This window comes from Monodon monoceros, unplaced genomic scaffold (assembly GCF_005190385.1).
Source record: "Monodon monoceros isolate NGI ecotype Baffin Bay Population unplaced genomic scaffold, NGI_Narwhal_1 Super_Scaffold_3, whole genome shotgun sequence".
Classification (NCBI taxonomy): domain Eukaryota; kingdom Metazoa; phylum Chordata; class Mammalia; order Artiodactyla; family Monodontidae; genus Monodon; species Monodon monoceros.
Window position 1 is genome coordinate 81918799 of NW_021703780.1, and position 6000 is coordinate 81924798.

Sequence of the window (6000 nt, forward strand, 5' to 3'; positions counted from 1 at the left end):
TACTAAGTGACAGGACAGAGCTTCCAACTTGATCTGATGCTGAGTGTACTATAGCAAAGGAGAGAAGGGGTGGAAAAAGGGAGGACCATTGGTGAAGGAGCCATTGAGGTTTTCCTATTATCTCCAAATGGGTTGGCAAGTAGAGACCCAGAGGTACACTGACAGGGCAGAGAGAAAATAGTTCCCAGACAGCTTTAAATGTGTGTCCCATGACCACACCCACTACTCTATACAGTATGAATGAATTCATTTTTTAAACTAAATCCATTTTGAGAAATAATTATCTTGCGACTACACAATTATACAGCTCTGTATTTTGGTGAATGTTTAGTTGATTCATCTAATGTCAGTATTTGGAAGAGACTATAGTTTCTGTAACCCTGGTGTTGGCATTTCTCCTTCTCCTTCTCTTCCTTTTCTTCTTCTTCTTCTTCTCCTTCTCCTTCTTCTGACTGATCACTAGCCTACAGAAAAAGATGGGAATGTGGGGGAGAGAGAGCTGTCTTTCCCAGGTCCTGGAGTAACTGCTACTGACATGAAACAGACAGCAAAATCAGTAAAGGCTCCAGATAGAGTGATGTATAATATTGTATTTGTGCAGTGTGAGGTTTAATTAACTTTTCTTCTGGTGTCAAATGGACTGCTTGCTCTTAATTAAATAGAAGATATTGAATGAATAGGTAACATTTATTGTCTATTACATGCCCCTCTGACCTGAGCTAAGGAAGAGCTTCATTTGCTATCATCTCATTTTGTTCTCCTGGGAGAAAGAGGTTGGCCTGGAAGCCTGGTGAGGCCAGCGTCTGTGTTTACCTAGTTCAGCCCCTGGCACATCGCAACAGATCATTCACTGTCAGCTGAGTGAAAGGGTCCCCATTTTACAGAGGAGGAACCTGAGGCTCAGGGAGGTTAATTGATCTGCCCAAGAATGTGAAACTAGAAAGTGGTCATGTCTATCTTTAAACTCAGGTCTGACGACACCCTAACCACCACGCAATACTGTCTATTCACCACGAACCCCAGGTAAGGGGGCAGTGCAGAAAGTAATGCTTGCTGGGCCCGCATAACTGCACATAATTTCTTTGGAGAGGAAGCCAGTACATGTGAAACAGTCACTAAAGAACCACACAGAGAGTGGAGGGCAAAGCAGAGCCCCGCAGGGGAGATGAAGCGGGTAAGGCTGAGTGTCCAAAAAGTGCTCTGTATATGTTTGGGGAAAAAAACTGGACACAGAGTAGAACATGAAAAATGCAATATAAAATATGTCAGTAAGGTTGATCTGGGTCAGAGAAGTCCTGAAGAATTTTCTGGAAGATGTGGGACGTTTACTGGATTTTCTTGGTGCAGAGGGGCTCTGGCTTGACAATAGGAGCTCCAGGGCTGTTCTCTCTGGGTTCAAAGCCCAGCTTTCTAATTACTCAACCTAAAACAGGGATAATAATAATGCCGACTTTATAAAGTTGTTTTAAGGACTGAATTAGTTAATACATAGAAGGCATTTTTAATAGTGCCTAACCCACGGTAAATGTTTAATAAATATTAGCTCATATTGTTAAAGTGGGGGTGACTTTTCTTTCCAACTTTAATCTTCTGATAAATCAATATTTATAAAATACCAAAAACAGCTAAATAAAAGACACAGCAATAGAACAAGGAAAACTTTTTAAATGTATTCTTACCCTAATAAAGAGTTATCAACTCTGGCTACATATTAGAGTGGAAGGGTTTTGTTTTTAATACTCAAGACAGTTATATACATTAGAATCTCTGAAAGTGGAGTTGGGGTCCATAGGTGAAATTAATTAATTCACAATTGAGAACTACTGTGAAGTTGGTATGCCTGGGAACTACCTGCATAGCTTGACCAAACCTCAGACTCCTAGACCTCAGCTCCGGAAGGCTCATGGACCAGAAATGTGTATTTTTAAGAAGCTTTTCTGTTATTCTTATTGAATGAGAAACACTGCTTTATCCTTCCCCTACAACCTTTGTTGCCCATCCAACCTCACTGGCTCACAGATTTTTTTGCATCCTAATTTATTAAATTCTTGTTATGAATTCAACTCTCTGTGTGCATTTCTATTTAATTCAATGCACATTTATTAGACACCAATTTTGTACAAATCACTCATTGGGGTCTAAAGATGAGTAAAACCCTTCACGCAAGCAAGGAGTTTACAATCTGGAAGAAAAGATGCAAACATGAATAGCTGTAATAATAAGGCTACAATGTTTTGAGTGCTTACTCTGGACAAGTGCTTCCTTTACCTGTAGGCAAGGTGAAAAGTGATATTTATAGGAGAAATTCAAAGGGTGCCATTGGGTGAGGAAAACCAGAAATGGCTTCATGAAGGAGGCAGCACTTCCAAACTGCTTTCCTGAAAGAAATTGTTCCAGTTATGGGAGACCATGATCAGAAGCCTGAACAGAATATGGACAAAGCAGTAAAGCCCCAGAGACTCTAAGTGTGAAAAATCAACCAGAGAACTTCTCAGAAGTGACAAACTCAGGGTCCAAGTAAGTAACAAATCAGTAAACTAGACAGCTGTGTGGCAATGGGGAATGGTGGGAACTGTGGCAAACTGGAGAATGCATTCTCCCCTTCTAAAGGATGCAGCCGCTGTCATTCCTGGCACACTGCTGCCATGTGGGAATGTTGATCTAATTGATCAGATGTTTTGATTTGTCAACCAATGCTGGAAATCTGGATTTGGGCATGAAATCTCCCAATGTTTAAAAAATCTTGACACCAACTAAAAATTTCAAAATATTCTGTACACAAAATGAAACCTATCTGCAGGCTAAATCCATTTATGGACAGCCCATTTACAATCTCTATTATGGGCTTGGCTGGAACAACCACACCCAGAGAAAAAACAACTAACAACTCCTGAACTTTTCGAATGACTAGTGAATATTTAATGCTGCATTGGGCACTATGTAGAAATACTGCAACAATCGAGATAAAACAAATAGGTCTTGACTTTCAAAAACTCAAAATTTAGTTGATGAGATGAGACAAATACATATGAACAAAATGACAGCAATAAGCAACAAGAGGAAACAATTCTGTCTTGAAATGGAGACTTTTCAGGTGAAAATGAGGGCCTCACCTATTGCCCTGTACATAATAGAATGTTGAAGCTTGAGCTTTTTGATGCAAGATGGTGCTAGAAATTCCCCGGACTCCCTCTTTCAAGCCCTTTATCTCTGTTTTGTGCAGTATAAAGGAATGTGTTTTGGTATGTGTATCACGAGTTTCAGCCTCTGAGTTAATAAGAACATGCTTCATAAATATTTTATTTCCAAATTAAAACAGGCTTACGTATGTATGTATGTATGTATTTGTTTGTGACAGAAGTAGATATATACTTATTGGGCAAGTTTTCGACAATACAAAAAATGCACTATCCCGGCAGTACTCAGTCCTCTTAACTTCAGCAGCTTTGTGCTTTCCAAAGATTTCCTGCTGATAACCCAGATTTGGGAAAAGAACATATATACTGCTTGCATATTTTGTGGCTAAAAGCTTGTGAGTGGGCAAATGTTTATTAATTTATAATAAGGAAAACACGTGTTCATGTTTGTTAAGCACATTATATATGTGGTCTCCTTTAGATAGTAACCCTACGAAGTCAGCATCCAGTTCTCTCCATTCTACACACGAGGAAACTGAGGCCCAGAGAGGTGAAAGGATTTGCTGAAGATCCCAGGAGTCAGGAGCTAAGGTTTGATCCCAGGTCTTTCTGACACTGAGAGTGGAGGTCTTGCCTACCACGATAGGAGATCCAGCATTTTGTGATAATTTTATTATTAATGTAATGACTTTGGTAAATGGCACTCTTTTCTGGATTCTCCATAGGGAATTAAAAAGTTAAATCTCAGAAATATTATCCATATCAACAACCATACTTGTACAGAAGTCTGTTGTTTAAGGACAATTGCCGTGCACTCACTAGACAACCAAGATCCCCATTAATGAGAATAACAGCCATCTCTTGATACATTCCAAGTTACTTTGCCCCTTTTTGAAAGGTACCGTGTGTCATGCATTTCTGTGTAAGTCCTGGACACACTGCCCCTGAAGGCACTTAACACACACATAAATAACAAAAGGATGATCTGTTACTTCACACCTCTGTCGGGCGTGCTTATTGTAATTGATGCCTCATCTTTCCATTTAACCTCAGGGCCTTTTCACATACACTGAGATGAAATGAAAGCCTCTCCGTTCACTAACCTAAGGCTGCTGTGTTTTTACAGTCAAATGTAGCACAAACATATGAAGTCACTCTGTCCAATCTTTGAAGACCTCACATGATGTAAATCAACATAAGCACTTTGTTTTAAATGTGCTAATTATGATGCCCTGAGACTAAAAAATAAGAAAACTTAAATGGTTATATTTAAACACAGGATAATATTAGGTTAAATCATAGGAAATGGCCTTGCTGTGGTTAAAGGTCAAGTATCAGCAATTTCATAGGGTTCAACCTAGTATGAAGCTGTTGTTGATTATTAGTTGTGAATATGAACTTGTGTCATTAGGCTAACTCTACCTGCCCTCGCTTCCAGATTATAGAAGTGATATGCTCGAATAAGAACCTCACAATGATGCATGCGTAACTGTCTTTTGAGGGTATATCACTAAGCCCTTTGATATGTGAAAATGCTTTTAAATAATGTTTTTTAGGCATTTCACTGGCTGAAATACCTTGGAGAGAGGCCAGCCCTGCAGTCGAGCTCCTTAGTGAACAGTGTGAGTACTGGGGTCCAGGGGAAGCTTAAATCAGATTGTTCACAGAATATCATGTTTCCTGCCAGAGGGCAAGGACAGTCCTTGGGAAATAAAACAAGTGTTCTTTAGCAATTTTGCAGCCATGTTACCTAATCACAAAAATCCCAGTCTTGTTAGAGTAGATCATTTGGTAATGACTTTGGAAATAGCTTTTTCACTGGAGAGGTTGCGAACTGGCATGTGTTTTGGCCTGTATGGTGTTTCTAAGTTGCTGGTGGTTAAAACTTGGATATTTTAACATAAGCATCTGTATTCGTATGTGGAGGTACCTGAGTGTACTTGGAAGCAAGATTAAAAGTCTAGGCTATACAATTTGATGTTGTTCCATTATTTCTAAAAAGGAATTTTAAAAATGTTATTCTGAACATGCTAATTTTGTGTAAACTGTCCACTCTTTAATAATTAGGCTTCCTTTTCATACTGCTAGAATTATGTCATCAAAGATTCATGATTTCCTTCAAAAATAAATAAAACAGGGAAATAAAATTTCCATTAGCTCAGCATGGTTTTCCTCCCCACTCCAGAAATGAATAGAAGGGCTCTTTCAGTTTGGTGGTGGCATTATTTAAGTTTTCCTTATGTCTGTGTCAGTTTGCTGATCCTGTTATCTTGCTGCAACCCCCTTTTTTCCCTTAGCATCCAGAAATGATAAGATATGAAGGAATTTAGAGAACTTTTGGTCCATAGGTTACAAATCCAAAGCTTTGAGGGGCCAGGCAAGAACATAAATGAGTACAATGGGTCAAGTGTATGACAATAGGGAATAGTGGAGACTGTGGCAAATTGGAAAGTGTATACCCTGTTGACAAACACCCTCACTACTTCTGGATTTTTATTTAAATCTCTCAATTGCTAAATGTTGACTACTAGCTTGAAACCATTTTAAACACTTTGCTAAACAAAGACATATCTGCAGGCCTGATGTGACTCAAGGGCCTCCAGTTTGTGACTGTTGATCCATTCCAACCCCCTCATTTTGCAGATCAGGAAACTGAGGCTCAGAGAGTGAAGCTGACTTGCCCAAGAACACGTGGCTATTAACAGTGGAACAGGCAGTAGAATCTTGGCTGCTTCTAGCCTAGGTCTCTTCCATTACAAACATCTGCTTCTATTTTCTTGCTAAGATTTAAATGATGTTCCTAATTACGTGATTTCAAATGTACATTGTTAAAAAAAATTATAATGATGATATTCACTGCCTT